Source organism: Choloepus didactylus, chromosome 13 (assembly GCF_015220235.1).
Source record: "Choloepus didactylus isolate mChoDid1 chromosome 13, mChoDid1.pri, whole genome shotgun sequence".
Classification (NCBI taxonomy): Eukaryota; Metazoa; Chordata; class Mammalia; order Pilosa; family Megalonychidae; genus Choloepus; species Choloepus didactylus.
Window position 1 is genome coordinate 53,667,357 of NC_051319.1, and position 27,414 is coordinate 53,694,770.

At 37.4% G+C, this 27,414-nt stretch overlaps 1 pseudogene; it reads left to right on the forward strand.

Annotated features, from left to right (window-relative positions):
* The first annotated feature begins 308 nt into the window (after window positions 1–308).
* LOC119507700 overlaps window positions 309–27,414 on the forward strand; it is a 67,087-nt pseudogene continuing 39,981 nt past the window's right edge.

Genomic DNA, 27,414 nt, shown 5'->3' on the forward strand with positions numbered 1-27,414 from the left:
ATGGAGTGATTACTCTAACAATGCATGGGTATTCTGCAAATTAGCTTCACCACTAGTTTGAATACTTGATGAGGAAAAAGTTTGATTGGACTTGAAGTGCTTTTGCATTATCACCACAAATTTCAACCTTACATTTTTCAATGAAACAAAAGGAATAGCTGGCAGATTCTTTAAATACCATTTCAAATACTGTAAATTTTGAATGGTTGTAAAACATTGGTGTTAAAAAGTGGTATTAAGACTTCCTGGAGCTGCCAGCCAGGGCTGCTTGCTGCACTTGGTACTGGATCTTGGAGCCAGTGGCTGCTGCCATGTCCCACCAGACTGTCATGAAAGCTAGTGAAGATATTAAAGACATCCTTGCCAGAGCAAGAAATGGAAAATACAGACTTCTGAAAATATTTATTGAAAATGAGCAATTTGTGATTTGGTCGTGTAGTCAACCTTTAGATTCCTGGGATAAGGATTATGATTTCTTTGTTCTACCCTGCTGGAGGACAAACAACCATGCTATATATTATTCAGAGTAGATTCCAAGAATGCTCAGGGATATGAATGGATATTCATTCCATGGTCTTCATATCATTCTCATGTTCATTGGAAAATGTACATGGCAACAAGAGCAGTTCTAAAGAAGGAGTTTGGAGGTGGCCACATTAAAGATGAAGTATTTGGAACAGTAAAGAAAGATGTATCATTACCTGCATATAAAAATATTTGCTATCATGATCTTCCCCTGCCCTGTTAATGCAGCTGAGGAAGAATTATGACAGATTAAAATTAATGAGGTACAAACTGATGTGAGGGAGGACACTGTGCATCAAACACTAAAAGGGGTAGCATTTCCTATTTCTCAGGAAGATTTTCAGCCTTTGGAAAAATTGAATAACAGACAGCTCAACTATGTGCAGTTGGAAATAGATATAAAAAATGAAATTATAATTTTGGTGAACACAGCAACTACAGAACAAAAAGATTTGCCAAACAGGATTCCCAAAGATTCAGCACATTACCATTTCTTTCTGTATAAATGTTCCCATGAAGGAGACTATTTGGAGTCCATAGTTTTTCTTTATTCAATGCCTGGATATACATGCAGTATAAGAGAATGTTATATTCTAGCTGGTAGTCATGTCACACATAGAGGGGAGGACAGCAAGTCCGCCTGTCAAGTTGGTTTAGAGAGAGAGGCCACATCTGAGCAACAAAAGAGGTTCTCTGGGGGTAACTCTTAGGCACCATTATAAGCAGGCTTAGGCTCTCCTTTGCAGGAACAAGCTTCATAAGGGCAAGCCCCAAGACCGAGGGCATACCTTCTAAATCGGTAGTCCCCAATGCTTGTGAGAATATCAGTAATTCCCCAAGTGGGGAAGTTTAATATTTCCCAATTTTTCCCCAGTCCCTCAAGGGGGTTTTACAAATATGTTTTTATTCTCTGCCCAAATTACTCTGGGATGTATCAGGGCTTCACACTAACCTGTACAAATCAACCAGATTTCACTCCCTATTCAAAGTTCCATATAATTATGGTGTTTGAATAAACTGACCATACAAGTTAAATTATATAGTGTGCTACAAAAAAATATAGATTTGGCACCTAATAAACATCTCTTCCTTTGGACTCACACAGAAGTTGAAGTTTTAAAATACCATCAATATCATTCTTTGCCCTTTAGTCTGATTTACCTTAGTCCTAACCAAGTCCATTTTGTTATTATCTCTAATTGAAGATTGATCTCTTTTTCATCTTCTTTAACATTTGCTGTTTGGTGTAATGCTGACATTCATAACTGTCAAACTCTGTCTCTGTGTCTCAGGTGTCACATCACAGAGATACCTGAACTTCCAGGGACTGACCTGGTGATACACAAGAGCTCATCATATCAGAATTTATAAATAGCCTTTACAACTCAGGAATAGATGTAACTGCTGTAAGAGCTTACAATCTAGGAACCTTTACCATAAGGCTTCTCCTGATAACCTATGCTCTCAGATTCATTTCTCAGAGTTTGAAAATTATAGTTAGTCCATATTAGTGAAGCATTATAATGTTTGTCTTTTCATTTCTGGTTTATTTCACTCAACATACTGTCCTCAAGATCCATTCACTCACAAGATCACATGACTCACAACTTCCTTCCTTCTCATAGTCACTCAATATTCCATTGTATGTATACACCACAGTATGCCATTCTGTTCATCAGTTGATGTATCCTTAGGTCACCTCCATCCATTGCAAATTGTGAGTACTGTCACCATAAACCCCACTGTGAAAATGTCCATTTGTGTCCCTGTTGTCAGTTCTTCCAAGTATATACCCAATAACAGAGTTGCAGGAACATATGGCAACCCCATAGTTAGCTTCCTGTGGAACCAACACACTGCCTTTCAGATGGGCTGCACCATTTTACTTCCCCACCAACAGTGATCAGTTACATCCCTCTCTCCACATTTTCTCAAGTACTTGTATACTTTTGTTTATTTTTTAAACACTATCATTCACACACCATGCATTCTCTCTTAAGTAAACAATCAATGGTTCCTGGTATAATCACATAGTTATGCATAAACCAACATAATCTATATGAGGACATTTCCATTTCTTCCACAAAGAAAGAGGAAAAGGAGAAAAAAGAAAAAGGAAAAAAAAGAAAAAAGAAAAAGATGGCAAAAAAACTAAAATAAAATAAAAATACAATACAATACAATAAAAATGTCAGACAACAACACCAATGCAAAGAATCCCATACCCCTCCCTTATATTCCTCCTCTTATAGATATTTATCTTAGGTATATTGCCTTTGTTACAATCAATGAAAGTGTATTACAATGTTACTGTTAACTATAGACTCTAGTTTGCATTGATTGTATTTTTTCCCCAGTACCATCCTGTTTTCAGCACCTTGTGAAATTAACATTCATTTGTTCTCCCTCATGTAAACTAAATTACAATCATTGACCACTCTAGATTTAACTAAGTTATACAGTCCCAATTATTATCTTCTATCTTTCTTCTTGTGTCGTACATACCACTTACCTTCCTCTTTTAACGGTACTCACAGTCATCTTTTTTCAGTGTACTTACAATATTGTGCTATCCATTTCTGGATGTATATCCTGTTGAACATTCTATACATTCTGTATTCCTTCAGCATCAAATGCCTGATCTCTACTTTCTTTCTATCTCCTGATATCTTCATTTATGCACTCTTCTCCAAACCTCTCTCTCCTGTCTTTTCCTATCTGTCTATAGCACTCCCTGTAGTATTTCTTGTAGAGGTGGTCACCTGTTCACAAATTCTCTCGGTGTCTATTTATCTGAAAATATTTAAAACTATCCCTCACTTTTGAAGGACAGTTTTGCCAGATATAGGATTATTGGTTGGCAGTTTTTCTCTTTCAGTATCTTGAATATATCGTGCCACTGCCTTCTTGCATCCATGGTTTCTGCTGAGAGATCCACACTTGTTTTATAGAGCTTCCCTTGTATTTGATGGATTGCTTTTCCCTTGCTGTTTTCAGAGTTCTCTCTTTGTCTTTAACATTTGGAAATCTGATTAGTGTCTTGGAGTAGGTCTATTTTGACCAATTCTGTTTGGGGTACACTGTGCTTCTTGAACCTGTAATTTTATGTCTTTCATAAGAGTTGGGATATCTTCATTGATTATTTCCTCTATTATTCTTTCTGCCCCCTTTCCCTTCTCTTCTCCTTCTGGGACACTTATAACATGTATTTTTGTGCACTTCATCTAGTCATTCAGTTCCCTGAGACCCTATTACATTCTCCCATTCTTTTCTCTATCTGCTCTTTTGTGTGTATGATTTCAGATGTCCTGTCCTCTAGTTCCCTAATCCTTTCTTCTGCCTCTCCAAGTCTGCTGTTGTATGTCTCCATTGTGTTTTTCATCTCTTCTATTTTACCTTTTATTCCCATAAGTCCTGCCATTTGTTTTCTCAAGCTTATGAATTATTCCTTATGGTCACCCAGTGTCTTCTTTATATCCTTTATCTCATTTGTCACATTTTTCTTTCAACTTGTCAATTTGATTTAACATATTTGTTTGAACATCATTAATTAGTTGTTTCAACTCCTGTATCACAGTTAAGTTGTTAGTTTGTTCCTTTATCTGGGCCATATCTTCATGTTTCCTGGTGTGGCTCATCATTTTTTTTTTTTTTTTTTTTTTTGCTGTCTAGGCATCTGATTTTATTGATTAGTTTATTCTGGAAGTTGTTTTCTCTCTTTTGCCTAGGGTTTTCTTGTTGGTTGTCTTTGATCTCTATCTTTTCTTTGTTTCTCTTGCTGGCCAGTTTTCAGATTGTCTCTGCCCCCCAAAATCAAGCACCCACTATGGATTGCTAAAGAGAAGGGAGATAGGCATTGAGCACCCCTGCAAGTTTACTGTGTGTAGTAATATAAATCTGCTGGCTTCCAGTGGTGCTCTCTTTTCTGCTGTCCAGCAAGACCTGGGTTTGTTTTAGAACCCTGCTTTAACAGTTTGGTCTTCCATATTTCTCAGCCAAAACAGGGCCAGGTTTCTGTACAGGGCATGTAGACTTGCTCCTGTGTTCCCAAGAAAGGGTCTGGAGCACCTTTTTAAAAGTTTCTCAATTCCCTTGCACCTTCCAGACTATCCAGGAGATTGTACTATTTGGTAACTTATTTGACCTCAGACACTGCTTTGCATCTGAGCACAGGCTGCTTCCACACAGGTGAGCTGAAACTGGAGGATTCTGTGCCTTTCCCACACTGAGACTGAGTGGCAGTGGGGCAGGATAGGGGGAGAGGATGGTATGGTCTGGGATGAAAGATTCCCACCTGATATTTTTTCTCTTTCTTCAATTTGACAATTGCAACATCTTTTTCCAGTGTATATCCTCCTCCAGAATTTCAAACAATTCAGAATTTTCCTTTTTTTCATTGAATCTCTGGAGAGGTTTTCAGTAGCCATTTACATTGCCATATTGATGACGTCACTCCTAAAGTCATTTAATTTTAAGTACCATGAGACCAAATATTTATGTTCAGATTGAAATTTAATATTTAAAGCAAACAATACTAATGCCAAAACATTGAAAAAGTTTTAAATGGCAAGATTGAATTTTCCTCTGAAACCATATATTTATAGGCACAATGTGTTCTTTATCACTTTAGAATACTCAGATTTATTAGAATTATTTTAAGGTCCATGTACTTGTCAGCCTAACATAGATCATAAATTTAGCTTAAGAATTTTGTTTCAATTCAATTTAGATCATATTTCAAAACACACTTAACTGTTTTTTATATTATTGCATTTTCAGTTATAATTCTAGAGCATTTTCAGCCTCATTTTTCTTTGATACCTGAAATAGAGAGAGCTAGAACACTTCATCATGTTTAATCTGCTAAACCTGCTCCAAGAGCCATAATTTTGAGGAGTTGTTTTCTAAATGAACAGAGGGATCCAGGATTTGGAAATTCTTGGTCTAAACCTTATGCTGCAGAAAATGAAATCAGAAATGTACATTTCATAGTATAAAATATGAAGCAGTCATTTATAAACCTTATTATCTAAGGTGTATGCACCTTTCTGTCATTCAATATGTGTTCAAGTAAGTAAAACATATTAGAATAATTATGGGTTGACAGATGTTTTTAAAAAGTAGAAAAAAAGACAGTATTTGTGTGGGTTTTGTTTACAAATAATCAGATTATAAAATTTAAACATGCAAAATAATTCACAGTAATGTTGCACTTTTTTACTAAAGATAAACACTTATAAGTTGTTCCATGGGTGCACACATAGATGTGACACATACACAATTATTGCATTGAGAAGCCTGAAACTATGTTGCAGACCATACCTGCAGCTGTTATTTTTAGTCAGGAAGAATGTTACCTGTCATGAGGGTATCAAATAATTCAGTAGTGAGTGTTCTGCACCATCCATGTGCAATTATACTTTTAAATTCCACTACACTGCAAGAAGGTAAACAGACAATCCAGACTATAGATATGATTATTCAGTCTTAAACTAATTATTATTAAACTAAAAAAAAAAGTGGTATTGCTAAAAAAAAAGTGGTATTCTCATTTGTGAGAATAACATTTCTCATCAGTGTTGACTTTCTAGAATTTGAAGAATACATCATCAAAAACTTAATCAGGAATTGCTTGTGCCTATTTTAGGGATAAAGTCTGATACAAAATTTATCCTCAGAATTCAACTCAAGTTTCTCTTAAAAAATTGGAAAATATTTTATTTTGTGTTTGTTTTTGTTTCCTGGCTGCCAAAGCAAATGCCATGCAATGGGTTGGGTTAAACAATAGGATTTTATTGGCTCACAATTTTGAGGCTAGATGATGCCCAAAATCAAGGCACCATCAAGGCAATGCTTTTTCCCAGAAGACTGGCATTTTGGGGCTGGCTGCCAGTGATTCTTGGTCCTGGGCTTCTCTGTTACATGGAAATGCCCATGATGGCCTCCCCTGGCTTCTTCCTTCTCTTCTGGGTTCCCTTGACATTGAGCTTCTGGCTGCTCCTTCTGTCTTTCTCTCTGTGACCTTCCATATAAGGCCTTCAGTAAATAGGATTAAGACCCATCGTGATTCAGCTGGGCCATACTTTAACTATAGTAACCTCATCAAAAGGGCCTATTTATAAGAGTTCATGTCCATAGGAATGGATTAAGTTTAAAAGCATGTTTTTCTGGGGTACATAGCTCCAAGCCACCACAGTGTTTTATACAAATTCAAAATTTAATAACTTTCCTAGTACTTTGATTTTTTATTTCTATTATTATAAAACTATAATATAAAAATTTTAATATTTTCAACAATTCACATGTAGATGGCCCCATATCCCCTCCAGTTTACTCCAGTGTGCAGTACAAATGCTATCAAATTTGATGTGTGTTATGAAAATGTTTGGGAAGCACTGACAAAGAGGAAGAAAAGTGTGAGGTCCCTCTGTCCCCTTCCAAGGTTTAGTGAAGAAGGGAAACCAAATAGATCATAAGTCAAGGATTATAGAAATAGTCAGATAAATACGTGGGAGCCTGGGATTACCAGGGCTAGTAGTAAACTTTCTTAGTTATGCTGTGGGACACTACAAGATTAAGAAGCCTTGCATCAGACACTACTGACATGGAAAGTACAGTGGTGGCCCCGCAACAGTGCTGGGAAGGGCTGGACAGATAGGCCCATAGAAGCCCTTCTGGTTCTCCATGAACTTGCAATGGTTGCTGGGGACCCCGGAATTTCCATGTACCTCAGGTAGGGGGCACAGAGGTGTCAACTGTTTTGGGGCCTGACAGAGGACTGAGGTAAAAATGTGGAAATTGCCATGGGTGGGGACCTCTAGGCTGGGGACAACTGACTGGGACTCCAGGCCCCAGACACGACTCAAATCACAGCCTGATTCTGGGACAGTTAATCCAGACACTCTGCAGCAGGTATCAGTGGTTCCAGAGGATGCCATGGTGGTTTGAGGACCCCTTCCTGTTGCTGCTGGGAAGGCACAATAAGTCTCTTTTACATACAGAATGGCCATCTTCAGGAGGTTGGAGCCGAGGGTGCAAACCCTGAAAGACTGAACATTTGCCAAAAAGGTCTGAGGGGTCTGAGACATCAAAAAGAGACCATTAAATTAGCCATGATATGAAGTTAACTTTGAATAGGCTGAGTATTTAAACTTAATAATTTAAACCATTTTGTTTTAAACAAAAGAGACTAAAATATTATTAATTGCAAATCTATTATTAATTGCTCAGTTAGGTGTGAGCTTGATGAGGAAGATAAGGCTACTTTTATGGAAAGAAAAAAGTAAGCTTTCTATCCACCTCTAAAAGCAATGTGAATAAATTAGTATCAGTCCTACACTACCCAAGGGTTTAGCCTTTGTTTGGTGGGCAATGGGGTGCCTTTAAATATTTATTGGTAGCAGTAGCTATTTCTGTGCAACAGATCATAAATATACCTTATTTTACCTCTCTTGAATGTCCCAACCCTTCTAAGAAGTACACAAACTGCCCCTGTACAAGAACCCCATGCCTGCACCAAACCCAAATAAAATCTCTTTTTTAATGAAAATTAAAAAGTTTGCTGCTAAGGAATAGGGGAGAAATTTCTTTTAAGCTCAAAGAGAATCTGGCCTGATGAATATGCTTATTTAAAGTTTTGATTTCAGTTCATGCTATCTTTTTTTCCTAAATCCTAAAATACTCTTAAAATATATCAGAATGGTGATGAATCCCCTTCCACAGAGTGGCTATAACAAGAGACTGCTTTTAAAAGCATTGACTTCTTGGACCAAAAGAGGGAGGAGAAATTAAACAAAATAAAGTTTCAGTGGCTGAGAGATTTCAAATGGAGTTGAAAAGTCATTCTGGAGGTTATTCTTATGTTCCATATAGATATCCCTTTTTAGTTTTTAGTGTAGTAGAATAGCTAGAAGGAAATACTTGAAACTGTTGAATTGCAACCCATTAGCCTTGATTCTTGAAGATATTGTGTTAACTATATAGCTTTGATGGTGTGACTGAGATTGTGAAAACCTTGCAACTAACACTCCCTTTATCCAGTGTATGGACAGACGAGTGAGAAACTAAAGACAAAAAATAAATAAATAATGGGGGGGGGGGAGGGATAATGGGTATAGGATATTTTGGGTATTCTTTTTTATTTTCATTTTCATTTTTATTCTTATTTATTTATTTTTGGAGTAATGAAAATGCTCAAAAAGTGATCGTGGTGATGAATGTACAACTATGTGATGATCCTGTGAACCATTGATTGTACATTTTGGATGATTATCTGGTATGTGACTATATCTCAATAAAATTTCTTCCTAGGCCTGCAGAAAGGATTTTGAGAATGGCATGCAATACATTCATTCTAGCTTACTGCTTCCCATATACCGTTGAATTATCTTTTTTTTTTTTTTAAACTAAAATATTGGCTGGTTATTTCTAATGTGAATGTTTTTCAGTCATAAATAGGTCATTGTGAAATGCCTGTCATGTATGTCTCTTTGGTCGATAATCTTTGGGATAAAGAAGAATAAATATGACAACAGGAAAACGATTACTTGTGAAGGAGCCATGCCTCTCTATCAACTGTTAGTATATCTAGGCCTGGGACTTTAACAAAATGTGGACGAAAGCTTGTGTTGTGTATATTTGGCCCTAGGATGTACACCCATCCGCTGCCCATTGCATTGACTTTCGGTTTTTGCTCAGGATCCTACCTCTTATTACTTCTGCCTATCTCTGCTCTCTTTCTCCCTTGATTGCACCTTAATGTGTTTCGTTTTTTTTGAAACAGTCATATTTGAACACATGTAGTATGGAAGTCAGGTAGTAAGTATGTTTTGTGATTTAAAAAATATTTTTACTTGATTTTTTAAAAAGGAAGAGCTTAGGATGCTCAAACTTGAACTACATACAGAAAAATGTAAATTTAACAAATTAAAAATACAACTTTTCTATTATTTTTTATCCTTAATTACTTTGCTAATCTAAATGTAGTAAAAAGCTGATTTAAAAATGGTGATTAAGTTAGGAGTGATGAATGCTTAGCTTTTAAATAAAAATATCAACTCTTTAATATATCCCAGAGCCTTAATTTACAAAGCCTTCTTCCTTTAGCAGCCTACTCATCATATTTATTCCCTGAATTTTCTTTATTTTGAGAACACAACAATGCTATTATTTTAGGGGAAAGCCTCTTGGAGGGTTAGCACTGGTGAGAGAGTAGGAAAAATTCTCATGTAGGTGATAAATGCTTTCCTTTATTCAGACATTCTTGTCTGTCAATAGGAAAGGGATAATATATTCACTAATTATACACCTTTTTATTCCTCTGTAAAAAGGTGAGACATTAAGGTTTTAGGTGATAATTGTTCTTTGACTTTGGACATGAGTATTTGGAGAAATTCTCTTTGGTAAATTCAGTTCACTCACAAGCATTGGAAACAGGTATCAAAAGCTTCAGAAAGAAACCTAATAGCATAGAGTAATAACTACTTTGCAACGGTGTTGGGGGAATTAATCAGAGAGGTTCTGTAAAGTGGCTTGGAAACGAAAAGTGCAATATAAATGCTAAGTAGCCCCATATTTTTCTGGGAAGAGGTACAATAAACACAATCAGGGCTCTGCTCAAGCTGAGCAGCCTGATGGCCACTTCCACGCTTATACTTAATGTTGATGAAATCACTGGTAAAATATCCAACAGAGCATCTCTTTATTTCCTCCTACTACAATGCAAATAATTTCCACAGAAGTCAGGGCAATTTAAGCTTGTGAATGCTTTACACAATTTCCAGCAATGTGAAGAAAAAAATCCAGGTATATGATATTTATATGGTATAATATTTGTTGATTTTATTTTACTTTACCATTGCTAAGTTCTTAGGGCCCCTTTACTCATGTGTTTTTGAAGTCCCATGAGATGATGATGACACTAGATGGTGCTATGTAACCATGGAAGACTAGTGGGGTGATGGAGGGGGGAGTGAATCTAATTTTGTAGTTAGCCAACAATATAGATAAGCAGAAGTTTCATTTAAGTCATTTTGCCCTCATTATACTTTTAATAAATCATGACTGTTTTTTTTTTTTTTTGTTATTGTTGTATTTTTTTTGGAGAGGGGACAGGGACTCATTGTATTATTTTATCTTTGCATAAAGCAAGTTCAATTTGATTTCTATTTAATTCTCACTTTGAGGGAGAGAATGCCAGGCTGCTGCCAGCTCTGTTTCACAGGGTGTGTCACTGGTAATGAGCTATGACAGCGTTCCTCCTGCCATTTACTCTGTGTCACATGAATACTGTAGTCAGAAAGTAACTTGAGATTTGGAAAAGTGAAGATGCATGATTGATTCTCATAATGAGAATGTGCTTTCTAGTCTTCTCTAAAAGCTAATGACTATTTAATTTTCATTGGAATAAAAGTATTGGTTTTCTCATTGTCCTTGGAAATTCCCATAATGGGCTAAAATATTCCTTCTGCCCTTTAAAAACAGTTTGTAATGATTCCAACTGTTAATAAGATTTCAAAAATAATTGAACAGGAAAGCCTTAGGTAATGTATCTGAGCAAATTCTAGCAGAAGGGACCACTGGCTTCCACTGTGAATAGAATCACCTTTGTGGGGACAGGGAATAGTCCTTTATAAGAGGAATGTTTAATTTATTAACTGTGTTCTGATCTATTTAGTGTTTAAAAAATTCACAAAGGGCTAACTCCTTCAAAGAAACCAGAGAGCAAAGGAAATGAGTTTTTCACCAGGATACAGGCTGCTGAATGATTGAATTACTATAATGAGATACATTGTTATATAGGTTATATATCTGTTTCTGTATCTGTATTTCTATCTCTAACTCTGTATACTCATGCTTTACTAAGACAGTTTGTGACTACTTGAAAAGGATATCAGGAAGAAGAAATTGTAGAATGGAAGCCAGAGAAGCTTCTTGGGAGAATAGTAGCTTGAACCAAAAAAGGAAAGAGAGTCAAGTATAGGCTAATTCTGTGATTGTGTGCCAAGAAAACACAGGGGTGCCTCAGCAAACTTACAAGGATGCCCTGTGATATTTTAAGTTTTTGAGGCAGAGTATTATCTGTCACATACCTCACAAACTGTATCAGAGTTTCAATATTAGATTGCACTATATTCCTTAAGATGACATCATATCTTTGCAAAGCTGGGTTTTCAGAGGTTAATGTGATAAAAATCTGTGCAGAAATTGATATGGAATGGTAAATAAGGGTGGTGTGTCCAATCTGATTCCAACATTTGAGGAGTTGCACAGTTCACACCAGGCATAGAAAGCCGATTTGTAAATAATTGTGGTTATTTAAGAATTAAATAGAAATATGTTTTCCTTTAATTTTATTTAATTTGTGACCACCCAATGTCTTACTGCATCCCATCCACACTCCCAGCACTCAGCTACCCCTTCCCTACTCTATTATTCCTTTTGGCCATCATGGATATCACCTTTAATGCACCATAAAATCTAGTTATTTAGTACTCTTATTGTTTATTGTTTGTTTGTGCCTTCTTGCTAAACTCTAAGTGCCACATGGGCAGGATTCTTTGCTGTTTTATTTGCTGACTGTTCTCAAGCATTTAGAAAAGTACCTGGCACATGCAGTTCTTAATAAATATTTGTTGAATAAGTGAAAAACGGCCAGTGGCATCTCACATCTGGTAGATATATGTTTTTGTATTATGTAAGAAAATATTCAGAAAAAAAATAGCTTAGGAACTCTTTCTTGGTCTGAAGTATTCTATGATTCATATATTGAAAGAATAGTTACCTAAGTCTTTGTTGTTATTATTGACTTTGCTTTATAGATGAGTGAGTGAATGAATCAAAGATTCTATTCTTGCTCTTCCTAATTCTCCATTCTTTAAGATGAGGCTAACGTGTGCCTGGAGCTATACTTACTACATTCCTTTCATTCTCTTCCAGCAGAGGTGATCTTTGGTTCTGTGAATTAAAAATGTCTCTAGGCTTTAACTTAAAACTTCAGTCCTTTCTGAAGTGAAGAAAACCTCACAGAGATAAGTTTCATACATTCTACAGCGAGAGTTAGAATTGTTATGAATAAATGGGGGAGGGAGATTAGCAAAGCTTGATTGGTTCAAAGTAAAAAGGATTCCATGCTGACTCAGTATATAGGTTTTCTATTGCTCTATCATAAATTACCACAAACTTAGGGACTTAAAACCACACCCATTGATTATCTCAAATTACCATGGGTTAGGAGTCAGGGCACAGTTTAGCCAGGCCCTCTACTTAGGACCTCACAAGGATGCAGTCAAGGTGTTGGCCAGGCTGCATTCTCATTTGGAGGTTTGACTGGGGAAGAATCTGCCTATAGGGTCATTCAGGCTCTGGCAGAATTCATTTCCTTGTGGCTGGATGAATGAGGCCCCAACTTCTTACTGGCTGTTGGCTGGAGGCTGCAGGGTTTAGAGATTGCCCCCTGCCACATGACTAGCCCTCTCTGTGGCCAATTCCCAGCATTGCTGTTTGCTTCTTCAAGGCCAGCAAGAAAATCTGTCCTTCCTGTCTGTTAAGACAGAGTCTTATATAACAAAACATAACCATGGGAGTGACAGACCATCACTTTGCCATATTTTATTTGTTAGAAGCAAGTGGCAGGCCCCACCCACACTCAAAGGGAGGGGATTTCACAAAAGCATTAAAACATCAGGAGGTGGGAATTATTGGGTTTTACCCCAAGGTTTGTCTACCATACTCAGGCAACAGAAAACAGCACTTTTTTTCTGTAAAATCCCTGGTCCCATATTTGCCATCCAAGGTATACTTAAAGTAATCCTCTTTTCCAAGCCCCCATCAGGAGCTATGGAGTTTACCAAAAAGTGGTTGTGCTCCTGGCATGACTTCAGAGCGATGAAATTGAAATTCTTCAGCCCGAGCTGCTGTCTGCAGCTGCTGAGACTCCCAGCCACCTCGGCAACACAGGGCATGGGGGTACAGTTCAGGCTCCTTGTCTGACAGGTGGTTCTGTTCTAGGTTCTTTGCTGCAGAAGCTCTGGGTTTGTTAACAAAATACAAAGTTTTGAAAATATATTACCCATTGTAGTTCCTTTCCATGATTATCAGTCTCAATTATTTTAAATTTATTTTTTGGAAGTTTGTTCCAAACTAGGATTAAAGTTGTTCAATGTTTGTGATATTGTGATAACATCAATTATTACTTTTGAATTAATAACATGTTATATTTAGCAAAACATGTTTAAATAATCTATATTATAGGACTTCTTACATTTTATTCTCAAAAATATAAAAGAATTACCTGTGAAAAACTCTGTATTTTGATCCTGTTTTATTCTAATTGGAATTGATAGTCTACTTATTGCTAACATAGGGGAGTGGGATGATACTCTTTTAGCATCAAAGATATATTGTATTAATAGGAAGAAGTGAGGAATAGCAAGGTGGAATAACCATTTAGTTACACAGGATCACTAATGAATAAATCCTGAAACTTCCACCACACCCCCTCTCTTTCTCCTTTCTTAGATTTTCTCAAGGTTATCTGTTAAACAGGCTTGCTTCTGTTCAGTCCTTGGAAAAGTGGGAGGGAGTTTTGCACTCACTGACTTAAAAGTTTTGGACAAATATGTTACTCCTTTTATTATGTATGGAGATACTAAATGCTTGTAAAACAGCTATATTTTATTTAACTTTACCATAAACTTTTGCTGAAATATAGTATATATTTTATTATATTGGTGGTTCACACCTTAAAAATATAAGGCTAGAGACTATCTTTCGGGCCTGAGAGAAAGAGGGTCTAAAATTGCATTCTTGCATGACTCTGTAAAAAATTGTTCCATTCTCCTGAGAAATACTACTGATTATAAATTAAATTATAAAAATAAAATTAAAATAAAAAATATTCATTTAAGGAAATTTATCTATCATTATACAGACTATTTGTTAGTTCTGTAATAAGAAAAATTAAATGCCATCGATTAATCTTTCAAAAGATGTGTGCGAGCTATTTAGAGAGAATAAGCAGGAAAAGCTTGTATTATGAAATATTATTAAGTAAATTAAATTTTACTTAATAATATTTCATAATATAATTAAAATAATTGAGACCAATATTCATGGAAAGGAACTACAATGGGTAATACATTTTCAAAACTCCGTATTTTGTTAACAAACCCAGAGCTTCTGCAGCAAAGAACCTAGAGCAGAACCACTTGTCAGACAAGGGGCCTGCCAATTGTACCCCCATGCCCTGTGTTGCCGAGGTGGCTGGGAGTCTCAGCAGCTGCAGAGAATGTTTTTCTTAAGACCCATGATAAGCAAAAATCCATGGAAACCAAGGAGTCTCATTTTGCTTTAGTAAAAAGAGAACAGAATGACGCTTTACTCAGGGGTATTAATTTGCATTTATAAAAAGCTATAAAATTTTCACTAAAACCCTGTTTTTAATCATCTCACTATTTCATGAATTTTATTATACTGTGGGTCAACTCTGTGCCCATGGAGAAGCTATGACAGGTAGTTACCCAAACACTATAATCAGGATCCAACTATTCTAATAATAAGCATTTTGAAAATATTTGTTAAGCACTGACAATGTCTTTGGTGCTATATAGAAAATAGATTTTTTTTTTTTTTCTTTTTATCTCCATCACCTCATAGTTCAAGGTGTCATGTCACCCATCCCACCTCTGGCTGTCAAAATACAATACTGCACATATGTGTCCATTCCTTTTGTAGCAATGTTTGTTTGAATCTCTTAAGATTTTGAAGGCTTAATGTGGACTTCATAGGTAAGAACAAATGATAATTTTTTAAGGTAGAGATTTCCCATTCCCAAGCTGGCAGCACTTCATGGAGGAGATCAGGTTCCAAGAGACTCTCTAGTGGGGAGAAGTGGGCTTTGATGAGCAACAGGCAGATGGCTGGACTGCTCCAAGTGTATGGAGTCATATTGAGAATAAATAGCATCTGAAACAGCAGAATGACCTACAGCAATGTTCTCAAAGGTAAATCTCGATCAGAATTGCTTGGAGGGCTTGTTAAAACAAAGATTGCTGCCTCTACCCCCAGTTTCTGATTCTGTAGATCTAGGGTGGGGGTCTGAGAATTTGCATTTTCAACAAGTTTCCAGCTGCTGCTACTGCAACTGTTACCAGGATCACATTTTGAAAAACATTGACCTAGAGTGTCGCCACGTCACCTGGCCTGATTAGGAATTGGCTGCTTGCAGAGAGAACAGGAGCTGAGGAAAGCTTGGAAGAAGTACCTTGAATGAGAGTGAGAAGGGTCTGAGACTTGATATGAATTGCTTTATTTGGGAACCCATAGTTGACACTACTGACCTTGGGGGCAATAACCCCTCCCACCATACATGCTGGCAAGTAACAAGTATTGCCTACTGGGGGGATCAGTTTTCCCTAGTGATCAAGGCCACAGGCTTTGGCGTCAGCTGAGACTTGAGTCTGAATTCCTGCTCCACCTTAACATTGCCAGAGCAAGTCATTTATCCACTTTAAGTCACAATTGCGTCTTGGTGGTCTAGGGATACAAAGTAAGTTCTCAAAAGTGACAGCGTGGTAACATTCATCCTTCCTATTTGTGGGGAGCCCCCAGTGAGTGTATTTGGGCTCCATCTTGCCTCTACCCAGACCTGGCAAATAGCCCAGGGGGACATACCCTGGCTTGGCCACATATGTGTAGTGTTTGGAGTGAGGGGTGGGATCAATGAGGGGGACAAAGATGAAGGGACAATTAGAATTTGTGGTCTCAGACCTATCAGTGTGCATCCAGTTGTATTGCCACCAAATTGTATCTGCCACCAAATTCTGTAGTGCCTTCAACCTCTCTAAGACTTGCCTAAATGTCAACTTCATGTGAAATCTTCCCTTACTTGCCATTCTTGTTTAAAAGACCAATAACAACCCCTGCCCCAACTCTCTCTCTACCCACCTTGCTTAATTTTGTCTCTTGACACCATCTACCATGCTATATATTTTTCTTATTTGTTTTTGTCTGACTCTCCCATTGGAAGGTGAGCTTCATGAAGGAAGGAATTTTATTTCTTGTTCACCATTGTATCCTAATCCCTAGAACAATACCTGACATTAATACCTGAAACATAGTAGTACTCTGTAAGTATTTATTCAGCGAATGAACACTGTGAGCCAGTGATACTCCTGTAAAGCTGTTTGTCTAAGAGAGCTAAAATTAACTTGTTGCAATTATTGATCCTGGCTAACACAGATAGCTATTATTATCAAGTGTTTTTAATAGTTTTAGTTACTTTAAAAATGTTTCCATTTGCATGTTGGGATTATTGCTATACTTTCATGAAGGAGATTTATCAGCTGAGAATTTTCCTTAGTAACAAGGATTTTATGAGATACAAATACGAAACAGCTTGGCTTTTTTTTTTTTTTTCATCATCAAACATATGCTGTCAAATCTTTTCCATCTCAGCAATATCTTGGACAGATCTCACTTCTTTAAGGACATTTTTGGGTACAAAATTCCAGTCTAGCTTAATTTAATCAATTGAAAATTTCAAACTCATATCCAATTGAAAACTATTCTCCATTGGAGTTGGCATGGGACCCATGAAACATGCACTAGTGGGGGGACTGTATTCGAGGGGGCTGGTTTGCACCTTCTCTCTTACTCCTCCTTTCCTTCTCTCTCCTGAGAATCCTCTTTCCTCCAGTATATTATGGGTTGGGGGAAAGAATGGGAAGAGGGGCAAATATCTCTTACATAAAAAGGGCTGCTGTATTTCTTCCTTGGCTGATTGTGTTCTCTGTATGACAGGCATCTAATGACAGTTTTCTTATTGTTGGGTGTGCAGCCCTTTGGCCACATAGCTTAAGTCTGAATAATTTCCATTGTGTCCACTTGGCCCAGGAGACTCATCTATCCTTGCAACACTGAAAAGTTGGCAGGGAAGACAAATACATTGCTGCCTCTCTCTTTTTTCACCCAGCCACCTACTGTCCCCACTATTAATTCCCTTTTATTTTCTGCTCAAAGGGGAGCAGAGGCCAATCAGTAAGTCCATTCATAGGCAGAATCCACATTGGGAATGGATGTCAGTTGCCCCTTCTTATGGCCACTACTAATTTTTTGGAGTGCCTCTCACTTGGCTTTGGAGTAAGATAGCAGAACCATTCCTGGAGGGAAATGGAAAAGCCATAGGAGTTTTACCTTATGCCAGTATTTCTTAATAGGAAAGCTAGTGGCAATTTGAGTAGGACAATTCTTTGCTGCACAAGCCACTCCTTTACTTTGCAGGTTATTTAGTGTCCCTTGATGCTGCCCACTAAAGGCCAGTAGCACCCCTAGAAACACCTTCTCATATTACCAGCCTCCACTCAGATTGAGAACCATTGCTAGACCAACAACTCAGTAACACATGGAAATCCTAGAATTTCTAAGCTATTACTGTTACAGGTTGGTGGGAGTAGTGGGTGATATCTACATGACTGATATGTTCTGCAAAGATGCATCTGGCAGTTCTCTTTAGAATGTGGGGGTTCTTAGCACTTATCCTCAGCTTTGGGCTTTAGTTGAAATTCTTAGACGAGAGAGAAAGAGCCCTTCAACACCCTGTTATAGGCTGATAGCAACATGTCTCCAAATCACAGTGTGAGGTATATTTTACCTGAGGTTTCTTGTATACAGCTAGTTCCCTTTTGGTAAGTAGTTTCCAGTCTCCCTCAATCAGACAAGTTATCCTTTTCCTGTCTCATTTCCCCAAGTTCTTATGCCCCAATCTTCTTTAGAACAGTATATATCTTATTCATTTTCTAAGTAAATCCTATCAGAATCACAACAGCTAATTTTTATGATGTCTTTGTAATTTTATCTTATCTTAAAAGCAAAGTTAATACTTTGTATTATGTTGAACCTTGAAATGGTCATTTTTGTAAATTAAAAATGGTTGAATATTGGCAATTTTGTGTAATTCAACTGAATTAAAAATTAATGGACCCCATACCGAATTTGAACACAAGTTTAAAGCTTTAGCATAAAGCAGTATTAGTGACTCTGATAGCAATTGAGATATCATGTTATTTACTAGCTAGATGACAGAGACAGAGAGAGACACACAGAGAGAGATAGAGACAGAGAAAGACTCAGATTTCTCCGTTTTACCATGAGTCAGCCTTATAAGAAGAAAATGGAGGATAGAAAGGTAGTTGATGTCTTAGGTTGGCATTGTGGTGCACAGTTTTTAGAATGCTTTCACATACCTGATCTCATTTTTCTTTCATGCCACTCTAAAACTCATTTCATGGAGTATTTGTGTTCCTTTAGAGGTACAATCCCCACCACCTCTGAGCATCAGAATGGCAGCCAGGTTCTCTATGAATGGCAGGGCATAGGCCTCACCAATTTTGAGCACTGAGGTGGCAGCACTCTCTGAACAGTGGGGCACAAAGCCTGCCTCTTCCAAGTGCCGGGGCAGATGGCCTGCCCCTTCTAAGTACAGAGGTGGACCCACCCTTCCCATATATGTAGGTAGGCCTGCTCTCTTGACCCAAGGAGATCTTTTCTGTCCAGACCTGTTTTCCTATGGTTCTGCTTTTGAAGTCATTCTTCCTTCAATCCATTCCTTCTCTTTCCCTTTCAGTTCAGGTTGGCAGTGGTTCTGTTCATACACATTTTGCAAAACACCTTGTTGGCTTTGTGCATATTTCCAGGGGTTCCAAACTATCAGACAAAAGAACTTTCCACAGATCCTTCCTGACTTCAATTGAAATAGCTGCCTGGATCCATGTTCAGTCTCACCCTCTTTAGCAAAGGGTCATGCAGTTAAACCCTCACATGAAGCCATGGCCTTTAGGGACTCACTTCATGAAAGCTTAGGCTCACAGTTTTGAGGTTTGAGGTGTCCAAAACTGAAGTGTCAGCAAGACAGTGCTTTCTCCTTGAAGGCTGTGGTGTTCTGGGGCTACCTGCCAGCAATCCTTAGTCCTTGGCTTTTTCATCACATGGAAATGCACATGGCAGCATTTTCTCCTTTCTATTCTGGATTCTGTTGACTTCCAGCTTCTTGCTTCCCATGGCTTTTTTCCCATGTCTGAATTTCATGCTGCTTATAAAAGACTCCAGTAATCTGGATTAAAATCCAGACTGATTCAATTAGCCACATCTAAACTAAATATAGCATCTTAAAAAACCATCTATTTACAATGGTTTCACATCCACAGAAATGGATTATGATTAAGGCATGTTTTTCTGGGGTACATAACTCCAAGCCATCACAAATTAAAGATGGCCAGTTTCCACAAGTGTATAAAAACTCCTAATCTCCTAATGGGAACTGTGACTTTAGAAGTCATTTTGCTAATGTTTAGGAAATATTCTGAAATTTATTCTCTAGTTAGGATAAATATTTAAGATGTTCAAATCATTAAGAAATACCATGTTATGATAGCAGCATATGTAAACTATACTTAATAATCATATTTGGGGTTTAGATTAATAATTGCTATATATCCTAGAATGGGTATTTTAAATGAAAAGTCTTCCAAATGCTCCCAACCCATAGAACCAGTAGGGTTTTAATGTCAATTTCCTTATGAAAGCATTCTTGAAACACTGAAGGAAATGGGGAATATTGATTTTGGGAAGGGTATATGGTTCTGGGATATTGAAACAAATACTATAAAGTGGGTTGGCCTAAACCTTTCTTGGGATCTGTGATTTTTGGGGAGGCCATCATAGAGGAGTTGTTTTAGGATTGGCTTGCAGATGACAGATAATCTTGTGTGGGTAAGAATAAAAGGGAGAACTTATTTAATGAAAAAAAAATCTCCCATTTGTCAGTTTGGGTACCTATCTCCTTATTCTAGGACATGTCTATCCGTGGAATTCCACTGATGCAGATTTTTCAACAAAAGCTCTTTGATAAAGTAAATTTATCCTTTGTGTCCAATCACGTGCATTTGGAGAATGAACCCTAGTGAGTAGAAGTCATTTTAATCTGTATTATTTAATATGTTTATTGTAATAGTTTGAACTACCTCTTCATCTGCCCGGAGAAGGTATGAGAATCCTGCATTCTGTGTCCTTTAGTCTGCTCATTCTGGAGGAAGACATGATGTTATGTTGAACAGTTTGATACGAATCCATTTTAACTGCCCTTGGTAACCATTTTTGCGACCTTCCTTATCGAATCCTCCAGAGGAGCAGTCCCATTTCTCCATCACTCTGCATCATCCACAGTTCTACCCTAATCTTGCAGTGGATGACCTCTAAAAGTCCTGAAAGAGACTGGGAGAAAAGAGGTTAAGGGACATTGAACTAGTCCCAGCCAGAGATTTGTATGTTTATGACAACTTAAAAGAAACAAAAGGGTTACATTTAGTCATACACCCCTTCATATACATCTGTCTTTTGGATGTGACATGAGATAATTAATGTGTAAGAGCCAATTGGAGTGCTTGGCACAGAGAAAACAGTCAACAACTGTTGGTATCTATCAGTCTTTCTTTAATGACCTTTTGACCAGCAAAGATGGTTTACAAAAATATTAGGTAACTCAGATTCAGCAGTTATGATGCCCTGATGTCCTTCATTTGGTGGCTCAGATATAATAGCCAAAATATGAGTGAAATGTAGCTCTAAACCAAAGATAATATCTCAAGTAACTCCTGTTGTCAAGTCACTTAGATGGAAACACCTTTGCAGCTAAACCCCAACTGTCAGGGATGGACTTGATGGGACTTTCGTGCAGCTAGCACATGTTTGAAGTCTTCTTCATGCTATGGTTTCAGTTTTGCTGCTGCTATTGTAGGCACCACTTCTCAGCATGGGCACCACTGCTTGCTGAACCAATGGGTGACCAACATAGACCCCGATCATCTTCTGAAATCTAAGAGACAATTCACTTCCAACTTGACTTAACTACAATGCATGCCCTATTATGCAATGCTGGTACAATTTGCAGTGAGGGGGTTACAGTGACACTGACTAGGAACAAAGATGGAATTTTGTGGTCAAATGAGTTAATATTTTTCAGTGCTTTGCAGCTTACAGACCACTTTCTCATGCATTGTATGATTTTATCTAAAATAACCCCTTGAAGTACGTACAGGAAATATTTTCATCTCCTTTTTATTCACAAGGTTGAAGAATATTGTTTGAGAATATTCTTACACTCTTATTTTTTCCCTTCAGGTAAAATGTACATGTCCTGCTTTTAAGTGAACTGTTTTGGTCACTAGTGCCAAATGAAATGGCAAAGCTTCACCCACCTCCTTAGGCAATACTTTTGGCAGATACAACTGCATATAGTTGGAATACTATAATGGTATGAGTGCTTTTTGCATTGATGTGTTGTACCTTGAATCAGTTTCTTCTGACAAACTGTAGTATTGCCCCCTTGAATGATGAAACTTCTTCATGAAGATGCCACGTTATACATGCACACTATTTTCTAACAGTATCAACTGTGACACTGTGATGTTATTGCGATCTTAAGGGAGGCATGGTGATCTCAACAATTCTGGTGAAGGGCTTTGTGAAAATTTATCACAGAATTACTCATTCACTACTGTTTTCTTAAGTTCTTGAACAGTCTCTTCCAAGAAGAGTGGCCTTCCCAGGAAATATTTAGTGAATGAATGAGAATTAATTGTGGCAGACATCAAGATTGATTGATTGATTGATTGATATATAACATTTGAAATAGACAATTGTATATACTGTGCATTGGCTAAACTGAACCAATGAGCACTCCCTGGATGCTTCCTGCCCCTATACCTTTGATTACTTCATTTCCTCCATCTGGAAAGCCCTTCCCATCCCTTTTATTTTTTTTTTTTTTGTTTTTTTTTATTATTTTTTTTTAATGTATATATTTTTTTCAATATTCATTTTATTGAGATATATTCACATACCACGCAGTCATACAAAACAAATTGTACTTTCGATTGTTTACAGTACCATTACATAGTGGTACATTCATCACCCATATCAATCCCTGACACCTTCATTAGCACACACACAAAAATAACAAGAATAATAATTAGAGTGAAAAACAGCAATTGAAGTAAAAAAGAACACTGGGTACCTTTGTCTGTTTGTTTCCTTCCCCTATTTTTCTACTCATCCATCCATAAACTAGACAAAGTGGAGTGTGGTCCTTATGGCTTTCCCAGTCCCATTGTCACCCCTCATAAGCTACATTTTTATACAACTGTCTTCGAGATTCATGGGTTCTGGGTTGTAGTTTGATAGTTTCAGGTATCCACCACCAGCTACCCCAATTCTTTAGAACCTAAAAAGGGTTGTCTAAAGTGTGCGTAAGAGTGCCCACCAGAGTGACCTCTCGGCTCCTTTTGGATTCTCTCTGCCACTGAAGCTTATTTCATTTCCTTTCACATCCCCCTTTTGGTCAAGAAGATGTTCTCCGTCCCACGATGCCAGGTCTACATTCCTCCCTGGGAGTCATATTCCACGTTGCCAGGGAGATTCACTCCCCTGGGTGTCTGATCCCACGTAGGGGGGAGGGCAGTGATTTCACCTTTCAAGTTGGCTTAGCTAGAGAGAGAGGGCCACATCTGAGCAACAAAGAGGCATTCGGGAGGAGGCTCTTAGGCACAACCATAGGGAGGCCTAGCCTCTCCTTTGCAGCAACCGTCTTCCCAAGGGTAAAACCTATGGTAGAGGGCTCAGCCCATCAAACCACCAGTCCCCTATGTCTGTGGTCATGTTAGCAACCATCAAGGTGGGGTAGGCGAATACCCCTGCATTCTCCACAGTCTCCTTAAGGGGGGACTACATCTTTTTTTTTCCTTGTTTTTCTTTTTTTTTTTTTAACTTTCCCTTTTTTTTTAAATCAACTGTATGAAAAAAAAAGTTAAAAAGAAAACAAACATACAATAAAAGAACATTTTAAAGAGACCATAACAAGGGAGTAAGAAAAAGACAACTAACCTAAGATAACTGCTTAACTTCCAACATGTTCCTACTTTACACTAAGAAAGTTACCTAATATAGCAACATTTCTGTGAACTTGTTCCTACTATATCCATCAGAAATTAACAGACCATAGTCATTCCTGGGCATCCCCAGAACGTTAAATAGCTTATCTGTTCTTCTTGGATTATTGTTCCCCCTTCCTTAATTGCTCTCTATTGCTAGTTCCCCTACATTCTACATTATAAACCATTTGTTTTACATTTTTCAAAGTTCACATTAGTGGTAGCATATAATATTTCTCTTTCTGTGCCTGGCTTATTTCGCTCAGCATTATGTCTTCAAGGTTCATCCATGTTGTCATATGTTTCACGAGATCGTTCCTTCTTACTGCCGCGTAGTATTCCATCGTGTGTATATACCACATTTTATTTATCCACTCATCTGTTGAAGGACATTTGGGTTGTTTCCATCTCTTGGCAATTGTGAATAATGCTGCTATGAACATTGGAGTGCAGATATCTGTTCGTGTCACTGCTTTCCGATCTTCCAGGTATATACCGAGAAGTGCAATCGCTGGATCGAATGGTAACTCTATATCTAGTTTTCTAAGGAACTGCCAGACTGACTTCCAGAGTGGCTGAACCATTATACAGTCCCACCAACAATGAATAAGAGTTCCAATTTCTCCACATCCCCTCCAGCATTTGTAGTTTCCTGTTTGTTTAATGGCAGCCATTCTAACCGGTGTTAGATGGTATCTCATTGTGGTCTTAATTTGCATCTCTCTAATAGCTAGTGAAGCTGAACATTTTTTCATGTGTTTCTTGGCCATTTGTATTTCCTCTTCAGAGAACTGTCTTTTCATATCTTTTGCCCATTTTATAATTGGGCCGACTGTACTACTGTCATTGAGTTGTAGGATTTCTTTATATATGCAAGATATCAGTCTTTTGTCAGATACATGGTTTCCAAAAATTTTTTCCCATTGAGTTGGCTGCCTCTTTACCTTTTTGAGAAATTCCTTTGAGGTGCAGAAACTTCTAAGCTTGAGGAGTTCCCATTTATCTATTTTCTCTTTTGTTGCTTGTGCTTTGGGTGTAAAGTCTAGGAAGTGGCCGCCTAATACAAGGTCTTGAAGATGTTTTCCTACATTATCTTCTAGGAGTTTTATGGTACTTTCTTTTATATTGAGATCTTTGGTCTATTTTGAGTTAATTTTTGTGTAGGGGTTGAGGTAGGGGTCCTCTTTCATTCTTTTGGATATGGATTTACAACTCTCCCAGCCCCATTTTTTGAAAAGACCATTATGGCTCAGTTCAGTGACTTTGGGGGCCTTATCAAAGATCAGTCGGCCATAGATCTGAGGGTCTATCTCCGAATTCTGAATTCGATTCCATTGATCTATATGTCTATCTTTGTGCCAGTACCATGCTGTTTTGGCAACTGTGGCTTTATAATAAGCTTCAAAGTCAGGGAGTGTAAGTCCTCCCACTTCGTTTTTCTTTTTTAGAGTGTCTTTAGCAATTCGAGGCATCTTCCCTTTCCAAATAAATTTGATAACTGGCTTTTCCAAGTCTGCAAAGTAGATTGTTGGAATTTTGATTGGGATTGCATTGAATCTGTAGATGAGTTTGGGTAGAATTGACATCTTAATGACATTTAGCCTTCCTATCCATGAACATGGAATATTTTTCCATCTTTTAAGGTCCACCTCTATTTCTTTTAGTAGAGTTATGTAGTTTTCTTTGTATAGGTCTTTTACATCTTTGGTTAAGTTGATTCCTAGGTACTTGATTTTTTTAGTTGCTATTGAAAATGGTATCTTTTTCTTGAGTGTCTCTTCAGTTTGTTCATTTCTAGCATATAGAAGCATTACTGACTTATGTGCATTAATCTTGTATCCCGCTACTTTGCTAAATTTGTTTATTAGCTCTAGTAGCTGTATCGTCGATTTCTCAGGGTTTTCCAGATATAAGATCATATCATCTGCAAACAATGACAGTTTTACTTCTTCTTTTCCAATTTGGATGCCTTTTATTTCTTTGTCTTGCCGGATTGCCCTGGCTAGCAATTCTAGCAGAATGATGAATAACAGTGGTGACAGCGGGCATCCTTGTCTTGTTCCTGATCTTAGAGGGAAGGCTTTCAGTCTCTCACCATTGAGTACTATGCTGGCTGTGGGTTTTTCATATATGCTCTTTATCATGTTGAGGAAGTTTCCTTCAATTCCTACCTTTTGAAGTGTTTTTATCAAAAACGGATGTTGGATTTTGTCAAATGCTTTTTCAGCGTCTGTTGAGATGATCAATTAATTTTTCCCTTTTGACTTGTTAATGTGTTGTAATACATTGATTGATTTTCTTATGTTGAACCATCCTTGCATGCCTGGAATGAACCCCACTTGGTCATGGTGTATGATTTTTTTAATGTGTCTTTGGATTCAATTTGCAAGTATTTTGTTGAGGATTTTTGCATCTATATTCATTAGGGAGATTGGCCGGTAGTTTTCCTTTTTTGTAGCATCTTTGCCTGGTTTTGGTATTAGATTGATGTTAGCTTCATAAAATGAGTTAGGTAGTGTTCCATTTTCTTCAATGTTTTGAAAGAGTTTGAGTAAGATTGGTGTCAGTTCTTTCTGGAAAGTTTGGTAGAATTCCCCTGTGAAGCCATCTGGCCCTGGGCATTTATTTGTGGGAAGATTTTTGGTGACTGATTGGATCTCTTTGCTTGTGATGGGTTGTTGAGGTCTTCTATTTCTTCTCTGGTCAGTCTAGGTTGTTCATATGTTTCCAGGAAATTGTCCATTTCCTGTACATTATCCAGTTTGTTGCCATACAGTTGTTCATAGTATCCTCTTATAATTTTTTTAATTTCTTCAGGATCTGCAGTTATGTCACCTTTTTCATTCATTATTTTGTTTATATGGGTCTTCTCTCTTTTTGATTTTGTCAGTCTAGCTAGGGGCTTGTCAATCTTGTTGATCTTCTCAAAGAACCAACTTTTGGTGATATTTATCCTCTCTATTGTTTTTTTGTTCTCTATGTCATTTATTTCTGCTTTAATTCTTGTTATTTCTTTTCTTCTACATGGTTTAGGATTGGTTTGCTGTTCATTTTCTAGCTTCTTCAGTTGATCCATTAGTTCTTTGATTTTGGCTCTTTCTTCCTTTTTAATATATGTGTTTAGTGCTATAAATTTCCCCCTTAGCACTGCTTTTGCTGCATCCCATAGGTTTTGGTATGTTGTGTTCTCATTTTCATTTGTCTCTATATATTTAGCAATTTCTCTTGCTATTTCTTCGTTAACCCACTGATTGTTTAGGAGTGTGTTGTTTAACCTCCAAGTATTTGTGAATTTTCTAAGTCTCTGATGGTTATTGACTTCTAATTGTATTCCATTGTGGTCGGAGAATGTGCTTTGAATAATTTCAATCTTTTTAAATTTATTGAGGCTTGTTTTATGTCCCAGCATATGATCTATTCTGGAGAAAGTTCCATGAGCACTAGAAAAGTATGTGTATCCTGGTGATTTGGGATGTAATGTCCTGTATATGTCTGTTAAATCTAATTCATTTATCAGATTGTTTAGGTTTTCAATTTCCTTATTGGTCTTCTGTCTGGTTGATCTATCTATAGGAGAGAGTGATGTGTTGAAGTCTCCTACAATTATTGTGGAAACATCCATTGCTTCCTTTAGTTTTGCCAGTGTTTATCTCATGTATTTTGTGGCACCTTGACTGGGTGCATAGACATTTACGATTGTTATTTCTTCTTGCTGATTTGCCCCTTTTATTAGTATGTAGTGGCCTTCTTTGTCTCTCAAAACATCCCTGCATTTGAAGTCTATTTTATCTGAGATTAATATTGCTACACCTGCTTTCTTTTGGCTGTGGCTTGCATGAAATATTTTTTTCCATCCTTTCATTTTCAGTTTCTTTGTGTCCCTGTGTCTAAGATGAGTCTCTTGTAT